The sequence below is a fragment of the Stegostoma tigrinum genome, chromosome 15 (assembly GCF_030684315.1).
Source record: "Stegostoma tigrinum isolate sSteTig4 chromosome 15, sSteTig4.hap1, whole genome shotgun sequence".
Taxonomy (NCBI): domain Eukaryota; kingdom Metazoa; phylum Chordata; class Chondrichthyes; order Orectolobiformes; family Stegostomatidae; genus Stegostoma; species Stegostoma tigrinum.
The window spans coordinates 44,572,485-44,588,698 of record NC_081368.1 but is presented as its reverse complement, the minus strand read 5'-3'; the positions used below and the strand labels follow the sequence as shown (position 1 = coordinate 44,588,698).

The 16,214-nt window shown below is 40.8% G+C and overlaps 1 long non-coding RNA gene across 1 annotated transcript in view; it reads left to right on the top strand.

Annotated features, from left to right (window-relative positions):
* The window catches only part of LOC132210562 (uncharacterized), a 44,995-nt gene that overhangs the window by 13,038 nt on the left and 15,743 nt on the right, over window positions 1-16,214 (top strand). The window contains exon 2 of the long non-coding RNA XR_009446696.1: window positions 9,670-9,835. This is a non-coding gene — a long non-coding RNA (uncharacterized LOC132210562). The remainder of the gene's footprint in view (window positions 1-9,669; window positions 9,836-16,214) is intronic.

Genomic DNA, 16,214 nt, shown 5'->3' with positions numbered 1-16,214 from the left:
CTGACAGTGGAGTTTTAAACTGGATTGTAACTTCCAGATGTCATCCAAGATACCGTACAGCTCAAGACAGAAGATTACGCTAAAAAGCAAGAACTTTTCTCGGGCGGGGCGATGAAATAGGCTACAAACTGAAGAGAACTTGGAATTACTGGATGTGTCTAAATAGTACATGAGTTATTAAACACTTGAAGCATAATATCCTGAACACTGCTGTTGTACTGAGACAAGATGAACAAAATGTGTGAGCAGTGTGTAGATAATAAAATGGAACTGGGTGATTGTGAGGCTTGCAAAAGAAAAAAACAAAATTTCTCTCATTTATTGTAAGCGTGGCTATAAATCCTCTACCATATTATGTTTAAACTGGTGGGGTGAACAATATCAGGGAATAACGGAGTATTCTCTAGGATGACCTAGATTGACCAAGGTTTGTAATCATGGATAGAATTTAAGACTGCAAAGACTGTGCTGACAAAATAGCTTCACTTTCCCCATATTGGAAAAGTTTAGGAGAGAAAGATTGGGTCAGTCAACATCTGGCTATGAAGCTGCTACATGATGGAAATGTTTCTATTCTCAAAGTATTGGAGAGATTTTGAAAGATTTTTACCAAGATGAGCTCATTGCCTAAAGTAGAATGGCACCAGTATCCTTTAAAGAGAGAGAGAGTGTAACATCGGGGAATGACTTAAACTCAAAGCATTCAACATTTGAGATGAGTGAGGGGAGAGAAAATATTTTAATGCTTCTGTAGTTGAGAAAGTATTGTTTGGCTTTAAAAACAAAAATCAAAACAGATATGGGGGGTGGGGGGGGACATGATGTCCCAAACAAATTATGGGATCAGAATTGATTGGTACAAATGTGAATAATGTATCACATGTTCACAAGGATTCACTCGTTTGGCCAGATCTTTCTTTTTAGTGGCAATACTGGAGTGATCTGCATTGATCTCAAACGTGATGGCCAGCCTTTTATCCAAATTTGCCATCAGCACTCGTAACCCAGCTGTAGCAGCAACCTTCTAGTGCAGCCATCTGTAAAAAGTGATGACAGAGGCAAATGAGAGGCTATATCCCCTTTCAGAACACTGGGCTGCTGGGATCGCGTAAGTGTTGAGAGTTTTCTTGAGTTAATAGCAGTGTGGGGTTGGCTAGTCAGGTCAGGCAGCTGGGTCATGTGTTGAGTAGGATTGGTGGAGTGGTCTGCATTTCTAATCACTGACTTATGAAAGAAGTTAACCCCCATTTTCCAGCTTTTGACTTCTAGTGGTGATGGCTACGGCAATGCAAAAACAACATGTAAATACTGCTTCGAAAATGGGGGAGGGGAAGGGGATTCTGCAATAAATAGGGAGGGAGGGGGAGGCAGATGAAAAATGGATAAAGGAGAAGATAGGTGGAGAGGAGACAGACGGGTCACAGAAATGGGGATGGAGCCAGTAAAGGTGTGTAGGTGTGGGGTTAGGTCCGTCTGGGGAGGATGGACAGGTCGAGGAGGCAGAATATGGTTGGTAAGTAGGAGATTAGGGTGGGGCTTGAGGTAGGACGAGTTGGGCTGGTTTTGGGATGCAGTAAAGGGAGGGGAGATTTTGAAGCTTGTGAAGTCCACATTGATACCACTTGGGCTGCAGGGTTCCCAAGTGAAATGAGGTGCTGTTCCTGCAACCTTCGGGTGGCATCATTGTGGCATTGCAGGAGGTCTGTATCTGCTGGTTCTGTTATGGCCACCTTTACATCAGGGAACTAAGCGGAGGCTTGGGACTGCTTTGCAGAACACCCATGCTCGGTCCATGACAAACAACTGCATCTCCCAGTCGTGAACCACTTCAGCTCCCCCTCCCACTCCTCAGACAACATGTCCATCCTGGGCCTCCTGCAGTGTCACAATGAAGCCACCTGAAGGTTACAGAAACAGCAGCTCCTATTTCACTTGGGATCCCTGTAGCCCAATGGTATTAATGTGGATTTCACAAGCTTCAAAATTCACACCCCTACCCCAAACCGCATCCCAAAACCGCCCAGCTCATCTCACCCCCCTAACCTGTCCGTCCATCCTCCCACCTATCCCCATCCCCAGCCCCACCCCCACCTGCTACGTACCAGCCTCATCCCACTTCCTTGATTTTTGTCAGTCGGGGAGGACAGATAATCCCATCCTAACTCCACCTACACTCTCTCTCTTTTTCTGGCTCCATTCCCACCTCTTTGACCTGTTTTGTGTCCTCTTCAACTATCTTTTCCTCTTATCCATCTCTCGCGCTCTTGTTTCCCCTCGCCCATTTCTGAAGAAGGGTCCAGACCCGAAATGTCAGCCTTTCTGCTGCTAGGCCCCCTGTGTAGAGCTGGATGAACACCTTGTTATCTTAGGAACTGCAGATGCTGGAGAATCTACTATCTTTGTAAATATTACTTAACTGTTATAAGCACTTCTAATGCGGTCACCCTTTTTGGGTAGTGAGTTCTAGACTCCTACCACTCAGTCGGGTGGGGGGATTCTCCTTGACTGTCCTCTTGGCATTCTCCTTACCTTTTTTAAATCTATACCACTTAGTTATTGACCACTTTACTTATGGAAAAACTGCCTCTTTATCCACCTCCTTGATCTTAAACACATCTAGGCCCCTTCTTAATATTTGCTGCTTCAAGGAAAACAACAACCGCAGCCTGTCCAATATTTTCTCCTAGTTTAGACTCCAGCCTGGCTAGCATCCTAGTGAATCTCTTCTACACCTTGACTAGTTTAGTTAAATCCTTTTTATAATGTGGTGACCAGAACTGCCTAACCAGCATTGCATACAGTTCCGTATAGTCCCCTTTGTTATGTATTGTCTCCGCTAATAAAAGGCAAGTTAATGCCATCTTAAAACCTTATCCACCTGCTATCTCAGGATACGTGAACGCAGACAGTCAAGTTGTTTTGATCTTCAGTACTTTCCAGGATCTTTATGATTCATGGTGTAATCCCATGTCCTGTTAGCCCTCCCCTTGAGGTGAATTGCTTCACACTTCTCTTCCAGGTTGAGTTCAATTTGTCAGCCCTCTGCCCATGTAATTAATCCAGTGATATCCTCCTGCAGCAGTGTGATCCTGTTGTGAAGAGTCTAAATTTCTTAAGCAAATACCACATGTAGTCAGGCCTGCTAAAGGACCCTAATGTGTAACAGTGACGAGCATTATTTGTTGCTGTTGACATAATATCCAGCCCAATAATATATTCAGAGGGATAAAAGTTACTAGCTAATAACACAACACAAACTTTGGGGATTTCTATCAGTTAAATCTGAACATTCCGAGTTACAACATTATAGTGTGTTACTATTTTAAAAAACTTCTTTCTTCTTAAATGTTTTTTCATCTCCCCATCAACAGGGCACTTAACAAGAATACGTTCGGAGGGGGGGAAAATCAACATTCATACTGCAAGAGAGGAAAGTGCTAATTGATTGGCAAGTGGATACTGGAGGTGTTGCCATGGTGGGGAGAACAGCTTTCACTCATAGGGTCCTGGCACAGTAAAAGCTATGGCAGCCCCTGATACCCCACTGCCACTGTCAGAGGCTGCTGTGGCTTTTACTGTGCCAGGACCCTGAGTGAAAGCTATTCCCTCTTTGCTTGTCTGAGGCCTGCTAATAACCATGACAAACTTCTTTTTTTTTTGTTTGCATTAAATGGCAAAGCAAGACAAAACAACAGGCAGGGGGGAAGCACTAAAAGGCAACACAATACAATACAATGCAGGGCAGTGATGCTGTGATCATCATCTAGGTCATCTCCAGTGAGTGAGTGCTATGACAGCAAATGAACAGCTTTGAGATGCCGCCTGATCACTGAGCACACAATGTCCTTGCAGCAACATTAAAATGATTGTTGCTATTACAGACTGAAGTGCAGCATTGTGTAGAAACCTCCTGTAAGAGGACTGGGGTGTGCCATGAGGGTTCTGGAAGCTGGTACATATCAGATGCCAGCGTTCACAGAGCTTGATGCTGTGTTCATGAAGCATTGCTGGCAGCAAGCTGAATCTGCCAAGGACATGCTCTAGTTTCATGTTGAGTTTTCTTGACATTTTAATGTCTTCGGTGCATTTGAAAGATAGGAAGCTGAAAAGAATGATGTGAGTTTAACCATCATCAAAGGTTTACCAAACAACGTTGCTTTAACAAGAGACTCACTTCATGCTTTATGATTTTCACAGGCTGTAAAGTAAGATGCTCCTGGCATCAAGATGGGCCTTGATGGACTTCTTATCTGACTCTACTCACCATAACCCACGTTGCTCACATCCCGATACTATTCTACTTGACTAGTGAATGATAAGAGTGTGGACTGAAAAAGGGGCAAAGTTCATTTTGAGATAAGAGATCTGACCTAAATTAAATGCAGAAATGTTGTGAAATATTCAAATATAAAAAATAAACATTGCTGTAAGGCAAAGTGGGTGTATCACATCGCTATTCATGGATAAATACACGATATGATGAGGGCTAGTTACAACAACAAATGGATCAATAAATAGAGGTTATGACTGACCAGTATGCAGAAGGAAACAAAACTTGTGATTTGATTTTTAGGTCCAGTTCAGACAAATCTGTTAATATTGAAATTTGACATACTCATGATTTTGTTTTTACTGGCTGTTCATGGACTGCACAACTTGAGTCTGCGACTGCATCAAGTTAACCTTGGTGAACCTGGTTCCTTGCTTCTAGAAAAGTATTGAGATAGGGGAACAACTAGTCAGAGTTTGTGTAAAGACCAAAACTGCCTAGTCCAACATATTGACAGACTTGCATTCTGATTATTGCAAAACCTACAAACTCTAAGCTTGTCAAGGCACCTAGTATCATCACATCAATACTGCTAGCATTAGTACTGCCATTTTAATGTGGTATCATTTGAATACAGATATTACTGGTCACACTGAACCATGGTTCTTGGATGAAGTAAAGATACTTTGATGTCTGTCTCCTCAGAGAAAGAAGCTATAATCAAAGTTAACAAAGTGTGGAGCTGGATGAACACAGGCCAAGCAGCATCTCAGGAGCATAAAAGCTGACGTTTCGGGCCTAGACCCTTTATCAGAGAGGGGGGATGGGGAGAGGGTTCTGGAATAAATAGGGAGGGGGCGGGGGAGGCAGACTGAAGGTGGAGAGGAGAGTATAGGGGGGAGGTAGGGAGGGGATAGGTCAGTCCAGGGAAGATGGACAGGTCAAGGAGGTGGGGTGAGGTTAGTAGGTAGGAAATGGAGGTGCGGCTTGGAGGTGGGAGGAAGGGATGGGAGAGAGGCAGAGACAGGCACCAGCCCAGCCTGTCTCTGCCTCCCTAACCTGTTCTTCCCCTCACCCATCCCTTCCTCCCACCTCCCCAAGCCGCACCTCCACTTCCTACCTACTAACCTCATCCCACCTCCTTGACCTGTCAGTCTTCCCCGGACTGACCTATCCCCTCCTACCTCCCCACCTATACTTTTCTCTCCATCTTCGGTACCCCCCCCCCCTCTATCCCCCTCTCTCTGAAGGGTCTAGGCCCGAAACGTCAGCTTTTGTGCTCCTGAGATGCTGCTTGGCCTGCTGTGTTCATCCAGCTCCATACTTTGTTATCTTGGATTCTCCAGCATCTGCAGTTCCCATTATCTATAATGAAAGTTTAAACAGGTTTCCTGACTTTGTGGTCAAACAGGGTAGTTTTGCCACATCAAGATGCTGTCCCAAATGTGGGGCAATGTGAAATAATATGTGCCAAAGTGAGTTCCTAATTTTGTCCAGGCCGTGGGGGAATGAATTCTAACAAGACCGCGCTCTCTCGCCTCAGAAAACCACTGGGAATATATCTTATTTCCTTGACACAGAAACCAGTGACAGATCTTGACTCGGATGTCATAAGATGGCATTTATATTTTTGCTGTTGAATCATTCTGTAAGATGTGCACATAAAAGTGCTTAATTTAACAGTTTAGCCTACTGCATTTGTAATTCCCTCCAACAAAGTTGAGGACATCGGAACAATCTGATTCACAGAATTTGGAATTGATTGACTCATCAAAACAGTAATCTGAACCTTACTCAGCTGCTGCTCTTTTTTTTAAGTTCTGGATAATGTAAACGTAGGCCCAATTTTTGTCACCAGCTGGCTTCCGGTTAGCCAGTCCTTACAGTTTGCCCAAGGAGGAAAATCAAGAGGTTTGACTGTCTTGCTCAGAAGCAGTGACTGTCTCCTCAACGCAACTAAAGATCTCTTCAGGCCAATGATCAGAAGCTGATTGGAATGCTTTCCTGTCTTGTTGGGGCACCATGGCCTCCTGCTGTTTTGAGGGGCTAGGGAAGGGGTGATTGAACAACTTGAAACCTCTTTCCTCCCCCCCCCCCCCCCCCCCCCCCCCCCCAACCGGGCCAACATCTGCTGTAATTACAACTGTAGTTCCAGGTCACCCTGTAACAGTAGCTCCTCCTTCACAATGCTGGCTATGAAACTGTGACGTTTTTGTCTTGTGCATTAAAGCTTATGTTATTCCTGAGCGTTGGAAACTAGGTGTGAAGGTATTGAAGAATCCAACAAATATTTATTACAACTAGCTACTATACAAATTACATTCACAAGCACCTCAGTCTCTTTGCTAAGATTCAACTATTAATCATGATTGAGCATACACTTACTATTCTGTGCTTCAAATGATCAAATTTTAAGATGGGGTTGAGGGTTTTTTAATCATCCAGTTTATACATTTGGACTAGTGATTGTTGTAAGCATATCTCTTCTAAAAGTACACTGCCTTTAAGACATCATACAATTTTATTTAGGCTTAAAAAACAGAACTTTTGAATGCTGGAAAACAGAATCAATAACTCTGCTTCCCCTCCGCAGATACTGCCAGACCTGCTGAGTTTATGTTTTGGGTTTGGTGACCCTTCTGCATAGACGTATTTTTTTAAAGGTTTTTTATACACTAGGATCAAAACTGTACATGGCATCAAGTGTATTAATGTTGCATGAGTTGTCATGACATAAAATTAAGTCTATAGAATAAATGAATGCTCATGTTTGCAACATCTTTTGGTATTACTGAAAAGTGTTCATTTTTTTGGATTTTTTGCCAAAAATGTGAAGTAGTAATTTGTTTCAATTTAATGCTGTTTTATAAATAGGCAAGGAGTACGTAGACAGCTGTTATGAAGAACATTTAGCAAGCAATAGTGGTTTTTTTTTAAACAAGTGTTAAAAGTTATTTTATATAAAGATTTATTTTGCAAACATTAACAGCCACCTTTTTTGAGGAGAAGTTTAATCATATGATTAGACTTGGCAGTAATCTTCTGGAACCTTTTTACCAAAAGTAACTGTCTGTCTGACCTGACATTTAATGTCTCGTGTACCTCCCCTGAAGAGATTGAACCATGAACTGTCTTATCTGGTTTGCATGGATTTGTTCACCGCAGCAGAGCTGACCTATTTTCCACTATTAACATCTATCTTTCATCTATACCTCTCCTCTACTACCATTAGCAATCTCTAATCTTTTCTCTCTGGGCATCTTTTTTTATCAAGTTTCATTTGCTGCTCCTCTTTTAAACAGCCACCATTTTTAAACTATCACTTTTTTCCAGAACCTTCAGTTCTATGGAAGATTCATATTGGAATTAAAATGTTAATTCTCTTTTCTCTCAGCAGAGGCTGCCAGACCTGCTAATTTTCTTTGCACTTAGTTTGTAATTTTCTATTTCAAAATTAAAAACTGCCTATAAGCTACTTAAGAGATTATTGTCTCCAAGGAAAACCGTTATAAAAAAGAAAAGCAAGTTGCAGCTCTATTTAGAAGATTTTGGTGACTATGAACTTAATTTATGGACTGGGTGATAGTCAGTTGTTTATCACCCTCACAAGCATTTGGCTCAATGGTAACTGTTTTGGTGTTGCTATCAAGGTGGCTTGGCCACATGGTTCCCAGAGTACTGAAGCCAGCTGCCTGAAATGGCAGAGTTAAGGGGTCAACATTGTCTGTATGTGAGATATCTGCCAATCAAATGCCATAAACTCAAGGCCACAAAGGTAATGTGTTTCTCCTGTAGAGTGAAGGCATCAACCTTTTACGCTGTGCTTGTAAAAAGTTACCCTTTGTGAAACAAAGCAATTATTCTGAAGGCCAAAAAGGCCACCAAAACATGTGCAAATGGCACGGTACTACTGCTGATAGTTAGAATGTGCCTATGCACATCACAGGTATGCAGGGTTACAAAGATTGCATGCACAGCATTGTGCATACTTCCAATTTAAACAGCAGATTTGGAGACAGTAAGGGCTGCAGATGCTGAAAGCTGGAACCAGTAAGTGTGGAGGTGCAAAAGCATGGCGGGTCAGACAATGTCCATGGAGCAGGCAAGTTGACGCTTACAGGTCCACATTTGTTTGCAAGAATGACTCTTCAATGAGAGTGAATTCTACCTACCTAGCCACAGGCACGATCAAAATAATAGCAAACAAACAAGCCAACTTTGACAAGTTGACAATCCTCCAGGATTACAGTTGCATGACTGGTTTTCGTGTCCCTGTTGTGATCTGCAGGCTGGACTCTAAGCTTTCTCTGATTGCTCAAGTGTTGATTCCAAACAGTACCTGCCTGCAGTGTGACTATCTTTGATCCTGGCAGCACCCATTTCATTGTTTTGTGGTGACATGGCACTGAAAGCCTGGGTTTGTGTATGCAAGGTCACTGCGTCACCTAACAATGTTTTTGATTTTGGGGGGGAGAAAACGTTTGTCAGAACACTGGAGAAGTCATATTTCATAAACAGTGCCTTGAAAAGTGTGCTTAGGACTTTACAGCAAGAATACTGATAACGTGGTATCCTGTTTTTTTTCCTTTGAACTTAAGTAATTAAAGTATTCAATTAATAATTATCAATCCTGATGCTATATTTCCTTCTTTAAGTGTGCTTCAGTTGTGGGTTGAGATTCCTTCCCTCATTACTGTGTCAAAGCATGTGTGAAGTAAACTCTACTTCTGGTTTAACTTTACCACCGGGATTTGTGGCTCTTGCAAAGTCAGAGCACGGAAACAGAGCAGGAGAGATTACCACTCTAAACTTTTTTTTATCAGAAAAGGGGGAAATATCAAAAAGCGATCTACTGATGAATAGGTAGTGGGAATATGGAGAGACATTAATCTCCTCCTTCCAAAAAATAACCAGAATCCGATCTTTCAAAGTACTTACTTAGTGAACGATTTATCTGGAGGAAACAGGCATGAGAGGAAATATTTCTGAAGGGTCTAGGCCCGAAACGTCGGCTTTCCTGCCCCTCCGCTTGGCCCGCTGTGTTCATCCAGCTCCACACCTTGTTATCTCAGATTCTCCAACATCTGCAGTTCCTACTATCTCTGAGAGGAAACATTGTTGATTTTTCTGGTGCTGCTTTCCGCTGCTTTGCTTGAATCACTTTTTTCACACCATGAACATAGAGTTGAAGTGTCCTGCACAATTGGCAATTTAAGATTTGCAAGTTAAATTTTTTTTTCCGTTCAAAGTACCGTGAATCTGTTTTAGTTGACAGAATTCTAGAAAATTATATCTGGCTGTTTTTATTAGTTTGTATCAACACTCAAACATTCACAATCTCTCTCGATTTACTGAATCTTCATTTGATCTGTAAGTAACCCTGTTTACGATATTCCCAGGGCCGGTTGCCATCCTTTCCGAGGGATCAGCATTGGATGAGGGAAGCATCAGGACTTATGTCCGAAAATTAGGCAGACGTCCCAGCCAAAGACAAGTACCAATGAAGAAATACAGGAGGCTGAGACCCCGACTCTCTCACAAAGGACCCATGCCTTTCTGAGTCAGGTAAAGAAAGAGGTGGTTTGAACACACCGTTTTACATGGGCTTTCATGTATTAACTGATGTGAGAATTGCCTATTTGCTCATAATGCCGCAAGTTTTCGATTTAAGGATGCTTACATGGGATAACTATATAGCGGTAGCTGAAATGCAATCCTGTTTGCAGATGTTGCTTTATGGTTGGTCCCTGGAGAATTTACACAGTGCCCTCACTTAGTGTCTCAGCAGAACAGGAATAGGTTCTCAGATTACAGTGTGGAGTTGGAGGAACACGGCAGGCTAGGCAGCATCAGGAGCAGGAAAGCAGACGTTTCGGTTCGGGACCCTTGCGTTCTGAAACGTTGTGTAACAAATGTGGTCATGTAATGCTTTGTAGTTACACACAATGATCTAAAACAATACAAATGCCCTAAACACTATGTGAAATACATTGGCTGTCTCGCAAACATTTGTTTCTGCCACTGTGATATGAACCCCACAATAACTACCCTTAATAGCACAAAACGTAGAATGAAAATGTCAGGAGCTACTCTTCTGTTGCGTGCTCGACATAGCATAAAAATGATTTAGTAAGGTTTTAAAAAAAATATAATTGGCCAAAACTAATTCTCTTCCAACTAAAAATATTACTTTTTGAAATGATTGTCATAATGTCAAAAATCATTATAATTAACTTGATTTCTGAATGAGAAGTGTGAGAGTAGCTATGTCCTTGATTAGGTTAATCTGATCTCCAAAGTTGTTTTTCTCTTCCCACCAGTCAAGAATTAACATGTTCTACCACTCATTTAATGGTATGATAGATTTAAGCCACATTGTCTGGCATTCCTTACATTGATCTTGAAAGATTGCCATTCAAAATGTTTTGCCATAACTCCCAATCTTTCTTTCTTGGGAGAGAAACCTATTCAGTAGAAAAAGTATTTATTTGTGTTAAATGAAGCCCATGCGCACACAACAACAATACTGTGGGCACTGAGTCGAGGAATGAAGTTGTGCTTCAGTTGTATAGAGCTCTAGTCTGACTTCAAGTGTTTTGAGCACCATCCCTCAAGCAAAAATGTGTTTAGTTTTGGAAGGTTAGAGTGTAGATTCGCTTGCATTATACCAGGATTTGGAGAGAAAGCAAGAAGTCTGCTGGCGTTCCCATGAAGTTAGAGGTTTGATAGGCCCTAATTGAAGTGTTTAACAATATCAATGTATTCAACAGAGCTGCAGAGAAACTCTGTCATCTAGCAAGCAAATCCAGAAGGTGACAATCATGGTGAAGTCACTGAGGAGTGAATATGGACATGCATCATCCTTGTTTTTCTCTGCACTTGAGAGAATTACCTTCTCCAAAAAACAGTGAATGGCAGGACATACTAATTCTTGACTAGTGCGAAGAGAGGAAAAAAGAACATGAGCTTTGGGTTAATCTGATCTCCAATCAAGGTCATACCTATTCTCTCACTCCTGATTCAATTCTGGTTGTCACATTACAGGAAGGTTATGGTAGCTTTTGAGTGTGTCCAGAAGAAGTTTACCAGATGCTCCCTGGATTGGGATATGAGCTATCAGGAGAGGCTAGAAAGGCTGTTTTCTCTGGAGCAGTGGAGGCTGGGGAGAGACTTGACAAAAGTCAATAAAATTGAGATGCATAGAGAAGATTGATGGTCAGAATGTTTGTTTTTCCCCAAGAGTTGAAATCCCTCATACTCAGGGCATGTAATAAAGTGAGATAGGGAAAGCTCAAAAGGAGATGTGAGGAGCAACTTTTTTTTTCTTTGAGTGGTAGGAGTCTGGAATTTTCTGCCAGTGGTGGTGATGGAGGCAGATACGATCGGGGTGTTTAAGGGACTTCTAGATACACACATAAATATGTAAGGAACGGAGGAATATAGACCAAAGGCAGGCAGAAGTAATTTAGTTTAATTTGACATCATGTTTGGCACAATATTGTGGGCTGAAGTGCCCCATCGTGTGATGTTCAGGTTTTTATTAGATAAAGGAATTAAAGGATATGATGAAAAGGCAATTGAGATACAGATTGGGCCAACTTTGCCAATCATCAGATCATGCCCAGGGAGCTGTGGTAACCCATTCCTTTTCTTGTGCCAGGTCTAATTCAATCCGAGTGCAGCTGGCTTTTGGGAATCTCTAATCTCTTTCCCTCTTCTGCTGTAGCCATTGATTTCTACTGGGATATGGTCATATTTTGTGCTAGTAATGATCTATTGAACCAGTAGTCATTCATGTGTGACTATGGGACATGATAGATTATTCACCTTTCTACATGATATGTACACATTCAAACTTTGCACTAAGTGATTGGAAGTAAGGACTTGAATGGGTCATTTTACCTTTGAATCCAGAAAGTCTGGATGCTTCCTCAATTAGCTCAATAGATTTGAGGATTGAATCCTTGAAGCCATTGCTATGTGGCACCTTTTAGCAATGCGTTTTCCATAAAGTCACTAGAGGAGTTTGGTCTTTTGAGACTTGCCTGCATAGCTGAGTGATGCCATGACTTCAAATTGACTACTGCCTATGTCTAACCTGTTCACTTTATTTGCAAACCCAAGTCTTCTGAGATTTGTGTTATAAGGGTATGAAATCTAACACGTTGGCATGCAGGAATAAGACTCATTCCTGCAGCTTGTTGTTGTTTAAAAGACTTGGGAAAATTTTTGAAGTTCCTTAAGTAGGTTTTTAAATGTTCATTCCAATTCATTTTCTTATGCAAGGGAGTGTTACTGCCAGATTCAATCCATTAATGTAATGTATTACAGCTGTTATCACTGTTATTAATGCGAGCAGACTGTCAAGCAGAGGTAGATAGGACCTTTTTTTAAGACATCAGTGAAAAGCAAAAATTTAAGTTTTTTTTTTGTTTTCTCTATGTAGAACATATGCCTAAACTGGTCATCCTAAACTTTAATACTTTTTTCTTTAAACCAGTGCTGTGTATTGACTGACTGATTAGTGAACTTGGCTTTCCAATCCAAAGAAGATGGATATGGTGAATCACTCATTCTGTAGTGATAACCAAATATATCACTTCCTAATCTTCTCCCCCCACATATCAATGTCTTCAGAATTAATCTAGAAACCATGGGGATCTCTCTTTCTTTGAAATGTATTTCAAATTTAATTTTAGAATATTAAAAATTTAAAACCACGTCAAATAATTAAACTTCCCTTCATGCTCAGTGACCTCAAAGACTAAAAAGATGGAGTAATGCTTTATTTGTATGAAATATAAATTTAACCTATAATAACTCATGACTCTATCCAAAAATTTCTTTTGTCACTGAACATCTAATTACTTTTGTTGCATTATATTCTATTTTCATTTTCACAAATGACATATCGTGGGGAGCACCAGTAACACAAGATACTAACTCTTGGAATGAAAGGACCCATCATTCAAATTCTCTTACTCCACTAAACAGATTTTATAGTTGTTAGCCAATCTGCTGAAAATAGTAATGCGTTCAAGACAGAGATCACATCTATCTTTTTAGTTGGGGAAGTGGCAATAGCAAACCTGTCTCTTTTGAAAGACATGTAAGTAGAATTTTATAAGGAGGGAATAAAATGATAATGCAAAACAGTAAAATATATAAGCTGAGGATAAGAGCAACATATTGTTCCAGGAAAAAAAACCATAATCAAAAGTAAAAACAAGCTGAAGTAATCCAGAATAAGCAATTTTGATATGTAATATTGTTTTTTTCCATATGTAACATAGTTTATAGCACTTACTACCTGTAGTATCCTGGAGTGCCAAAAAATTCAAAAGAATAACATGAGAGGATTAAACATTACAACATCAATTTAAAATAAATGCAACACTGTTTTGTCTGTAACAAATACCAAAAAATGCTCAGTGGTCTGAATGAAGTGTATCTGTTTTTTTTTGTATTTGTAACTTTGAAAAATATTGTTTTGTTTTTCTTCTTTTTAAATATGTTGAGGAAAAACTTAGTGCCTGAAAATCACCTTTTTCTACCTCCTGGTCATTTCACCTTGGAACTGCCTATTGACTGTTTCCAGAGCTTGTCTTTACTGCCTTCTTGCCGCTTGATTAGTGATAACTTTGCAAACCAGTAGTTATGAACAAGTATAGCTTTCAGGAAACAGTTCCAAAGATTTGCTATGTTTTGACTGGTCCAAATATTAGTTACATTAACTCCAAAGCAGTGTCATCAGATTCCCGCATTTAACTTTGTTTCTGTTTTCACAGATGTTGTCATACCTGCTGAGCCTTTTTTTTTTATCACTTTTTTTTTCCCTTAGGTCAAATTTTTTTTAAGGTAATTGAATGTCGGCTGAGGAGAAGTTTGATGACTTTGGGCTCCTAGTCTAGCAGGTACTTGGATGTAGGGAAAGGAAACTTCTACCCAAAAAGGTACAGCTGCAGTTCCATGCATGAGGAGTCGGGGTAAATCTGAGGAGACAAGTGTTGGGGTTAGAGTTTAGGAGAATCCTTTGGAACAATGGAGGCTCAGGAAACAATCTGCCATTACTAGTTCATTATAGATAACATGGTGTGAAGCTGGATGAACACAGTGGGCCAAGCAGCATCAGAGGAGCAGGAACTTTTCCAACTTTAAGTACATTTAAGCCATCGTTGGACAAGCATATGGATGTACATGGAATAGTGTAGGTTAGATGGGCTTCAGATTGGTATGACAGGTCAGCACAACATTGAGGGCCGAAGGGCCTGTACTGTGCTGTTATGTTCTATGAAAGCTTGATGTTTCGGCTTAATGACCTGAAACGCCTAGCTTTCCTGCTCCTCTGATGCTGCTTGGCCCACTGTGTTCAACCAGCTTCACACTGTTATCACAGATTCTCCAGCATCGGCAGTTCCTACTATCTCTCTGTGACTAGCTGCCTGTAAGGGTGAAGGAAGTACACAAACAGCATGTACTTTGCAAGCCAGAGCCAAATTAGATCCTTGGCGAAATGCAGAGGCACTCGGTGAAAAGCTGAAATTTGTGCCAGAGTAGATGCTGGAGTGTAATTTCCAGAATCCCAGGGGAGTGCAGCTCTCTAGAGGGTGAACTCCAGAATGAGAGCTGCCATTGAAGGGCTCCATGATGGATCTGCTTTTGAGGGAGTTCCAAAATAAGGCCTTTTGAAAGAGAAGAAATTGCAATCTCTTGTAAGATTTGACCCAGGTATCACCAACATCTGAGCCATTGCTGAACAATCTGAAGGATCAATTTTGTCTGCATTGGCTATTTGATATGTCACGCAGTTTGTTGAACGACAGATCGTCTGTTACCTATCTTTACCTCCAATTAATTCTGGATGTTGGAAATATGGTGTACATAGCAGTTATTACTGCTTTACCTTTTGTATGGTAAGGTTTGTTGCTTGTTCAGAAGCTTGGAATCTTGTGGCTTTATTCTCTTGGTAAGTACTTGGACCTCACACTTCTGCCAACTTCTTTTAAAAGAGTTGCTGGTCCCTGGGCAGATCTAACTTAAATTTGGCAATCTGGTCTGGGATCATAATAAACGACTTTTTTTTATCACATATGGACCTGAATTGATCAGGAGGTTGGGCTGCCTGAAAACTCTCTGGCACGCGTCAGTTGTGGCTGAGAGGTGGGGTTCTAGGAGTTGGGGCCCATGGCCTTACGCTTGCTTGCCTGCCAACCAGCCCCTGGGAAAGAGTAAAACTCAACCCTTTGGGAGAAAGGATGTAAGCTTCATGTACAAGTTATCCTAGATGTTTTTTCTCTCTCACTAACCATATGTAAAATCAGCATGTACAAATGCGAATCCTGTTCAAAAGCTACGCACTGATCCAGAGAATTTTGGGTTACCTGCACACACACGTCTGCCTCCCTGTTCCTGTATGGTATCTAATTGTTCTTTTATTGGTTCTTTTCCCCTCCACGGACCCATCTAAAAAAGCACATTGCCGTGTGAAGAAATGGTGAAACTTTGTGTGAAGAGATTCCTGTCATTCAGCAGTGTTTGTAACTGTATAAGAGTCCCAGAGTTTTATGATGGTTTTATACTTGAGATGAAAGTCTATTCCATTGTGCAATTTGCAGATCGCGTTGCTTAAGGTAAATACTACTGCAAAGGAGAATTCAGAATTTAGTATGAAGCTCTAATTGTGTGATTTTTGTTTTGTATTTCTTTTTTACTTTTTATACTTGGATTTGAATTTTTTTTTCCTAGTTAACAGGCTTTACATTTTATATTTTAGCCTCAAAATCTTTAAGATGAGACTAACCTAATTCCTATTGTGTCAGTTTTTAACTTGGCAAATTTTAAACACCAGGTAACTTTAGGATAAGTGATGAATCCAAACTAATCCAGGTGTTCAATATAATGTTTTGGTAACTGTTTCTGATTTACATTATCTTGAAACTGTTGC